This window comes from Rattus norvegicus, chromosome 1 (genome assembly GCF_021556685.1).
Source record: "Rattus norvegicus strain SHRSP/BbbUtx chromosome 1, alternate assembly SHRSP_T2T, whole genome shotgun sequence".
Classification (NCBI taxonomy): Eukaryota; Metazoa; Chordata; class Mammalia; order Rodentia; family Muridae; genus Rattus; species Rattus norvegicus.
In genome coordinates, this window is record NC_141534.1 from 59,234,147 (window position 1) to 59,237,361 (window position 3,215).

The 3,215-nt window shown below is 42.8% G+C and overlaps 1 pseudogene across 1 annotated transcript; it reads left to right on the forward strand.

Moving 5' to 3' along the window:
• The first annotated feature begins 1,007 nt into the window (after positions 1–1,007).
• Positions 1,008–2,621, forward strand: LOC134485071 (sperm motility kinase Y-like; annotated as a pseudogene). The gene has a single exon (XR_015646121.1). The product of XR_015646121.1 is annotated as a sperm motility kinase Y-like (transcript).
• Positions 2,622–3,215: the final 594 nt, after the last annotated feature.

Here is a 3,215-nt window from a genome sequence, read left to right on the forward strand (position 1 = left end):
TCTGGGCTGGCTGACCAGTCGCTCCCAGGCATTTGGTATGCCAACCCCATAATATCAGTTTAAAGGCCTATGGAGATGGCTGGCTGCCTATTTCTTGATTGATTGATTGATTTTTGGATGACTTCAAGAGAAAGAATTAGGTCACATATTGCCACGCCACTGGCTATTTCCTTATTGGGGTTTTGTTTTTTGTTTTATTTATTTATTTATTTATCATGGATTGCTGGTTTCATTTTTTAGTGGTTTTTATGTTCTCACATGCTATATTACTGCTTTGATTATTTACGGTTCTGCAGTCGGATGATTAACTCTATCTCCATTTTCAATGTCCTGCGGTTTCATCCTTTTACATTATTCCTGTTTCTCTATTTATTGAGTACAAGCAATCATTGGCTTAGACTTGATACAAATTTGCCCTTTGTGACACTTTGACTCTTCGGCCTTTGTTTAAGGTTTACTGTTCACTGATATTTAACTGCCTTATTCCTTGTGGTTGGTTAATTTTAATTTTCAGTATTTTGCTCTGGAGAGTTGTGGATTTTTGTGGATCACTAGGTACTGAAATTCAATGGAGTTTTCCCTTAAGTGTTGGCTTTTTACATTTGTTTGTTTTGTCTTATACTCAGTCTTTCTCCTCTCGTTTCTTTCATCTGTTTTTTTTCTTCAATGAACATCTATTCATAGTATTGACCAACTTTGGCCGCCCAATCCTATTGTAGTATGACAATTTTATTTTCATCATTGCATTTAGTATGTGTGTGCTCTTGGCTTTTTCTTTTGGGGTTGGTTATTTGGGTGGCTTTTACCTATGACTCTTCATATTTTCCCCTTAACTTTTTCATAATTTTGCTCTATTTTTCTAGTCTAGTTTTTACTTTGTCTTTGTTTGTTTTTTTTTCTTTTTCTTTTGTTTGTTTCTTTTAGGTACCACAAGTGTAATTTTAGCTCCTATATTGCTCCATCTTTTTCATTATTTGATTCCATTTTTGTTATTTTTAGGTAGCATTAGTACTGATAAAATGCCTACAGAGACTGAGGAGGAGTTACCAACCCCTACACCCGAGCCCAGTATCTCTGAGGAGGGCAACTTCCATTCCCAATACCAAGTACTGGGGACAATTGGGCAAGGGGGCAACGCCAAAGTCCTCCTGGCCCACCACCGGCTCACAGGAACCCCGGTGGCTGTCAAAGTTCTGCGAAAGGACAAGCAGTGGTTCCAGCCAGCCATGATGGAAGCAAACATAATGAGAAAGATCAACCACCCCAACATAGTGTCTCTCATACAAGTTATTGAAAAGGAAACGAGAATATACCTCATAATGGAGCTGGTGGAAGGCCAAGAACTCTACCAGTACATCAGAGAGTCAGGGCACATAGAGGAGGATGAGGCCCGGCAAATATTTGAACAGATATTGTCAGCAGTGAGCTACTGCCATGGAAAGGGGATTGTTCACCGAGACCTCAAACTGGACAATATAATGATTGATAAAAACAAAAAGGTCAAAGTCATCGACTTTGGGCTTAGCACCCAATTTCAACCTGGAAAAATGCTAAACCACCACTGCGGCACGTACTCCTTTGGTTCCCCTGAACTCCTCCTTGGCCATCGGTATGACGGGCCGAAGAATGATATGTGGATTATAGGAGTGGTCTTGTACTGTATGGTAGCGGGAAAGCTCCCATTTGATTCAGTGATCATCCAAGAACTGCAAAGACAAGTAGTGGCAGGGGTATATCCTGCTCCCTGTGGGGTTTCAAAAGAACTGGAGGACCTCCTTAGTAAATTACTGAGGGTAAATCCCAACTTTAGACCAACAGCAAGAAAGGCGATGAAACACCCTTGGTTCAAAGAACACTGGAACGGATTGATAGGTCCCTATGAAGAACTGCTTCCCCTCACACCAGACCCGGCCATTTTGGATGCCATGAAAAGCATTGGATTCCAAGCCTCTGTAGTAAAACACTCTTTAAAACAAAGAAAATATAATGAGGAAATGGCAACTTATTTCTTTCTACAAAAGCAGGCTCTCCAGGCGGATGGCTGCACAGCCCAGGCACAGCAAGTGAGTCCCGTTGCAGCCCCATTCCCTAGCCTTGATCCTGCTGCTGCTTTTAGATTAGAACCAAAGAGGAGTGGAAGCCTGCCAGTCCTTGGCACCTTGCGGGTGTCATCCTCCCATGGTCACGTATCTCACTATGGCCAGAATGCTCATCCAAAAGGAGGCAAAAGATCCACTGTGGCTGGTCGTCTCAGGCCTCTACCGATGACACCAACACAGGACCACTATCACAAATGTGCCGTGAGTGTCCCATGCATTCAAACAACAAGCATCTTCAGTGAGAAGAGTAGCAATAAGGAAATCAAAGAAGACAACCCGCTCTCCCACAGAGCCCCATTTGAGGATAAGCCCATCCCCAGCAGGGTCCGGCACAGAGGTTTTAAGGGGTGGACCAGGAATATAGCAAATGCCCTGATAAAGCTGTGTTGCTGCATGCCAAGGAGAAAGAAACCTCGCCTGGGGCAGAACAGAATCTCCCCCCAGAAATGAGCCACAGGCAGAGTCCAGAGAACAAGCAGCAGGCATAGCCCAGGTACCTTTGTGCTTTGTCCTTTTCAGTTTGCTCTATGCTGGTCCTTCCTCTTGTCTCTGGTTTCCATTTTCCCCACAATTCTTACCTTGTATCTGCTCTAAGTTCTTTATGAGGTTTCCCCAACACTCAAGCCTTCTCCCTCTTCTTGATTTCTCCTCTTTCCAGCAGGGACCCAATAGGATTGATGAGTTCCACACTCTACAGAGTTTTCTAGTTGGCCCATCCCTTCAGATGGACTCCAGCTCCCCCTTAGGCCAATAGCTCCCACAGGGTGAGGACAAGAGGTTCATGGGCTCATGGACTCCTCCAGGGGCTACTGATCTTTTCACATGTGGTCATCAATCACAAGTGCTGCAGAACAGAGTCTTATGTTTTCAAATGTAACATCCCATTCCATTAAGCCTCAAAACTAATTAACAAGGTTTGTCATTGAATAAGTATCAACAACCTAGTTTGTGGGTTATTGTTGATGGTCAGAATCCTGCATGCATGCATATTGTTTTGCATACTGGTATTTTTTTTTTGTTGCTAAGACCTTGTGATCTATTGAATTTTATAGGTAGTAGTTCTAAATGGTTTCTTTCAAAGACCTCAACTGAGAAGTAGAAAAAAGAAGTTATAAT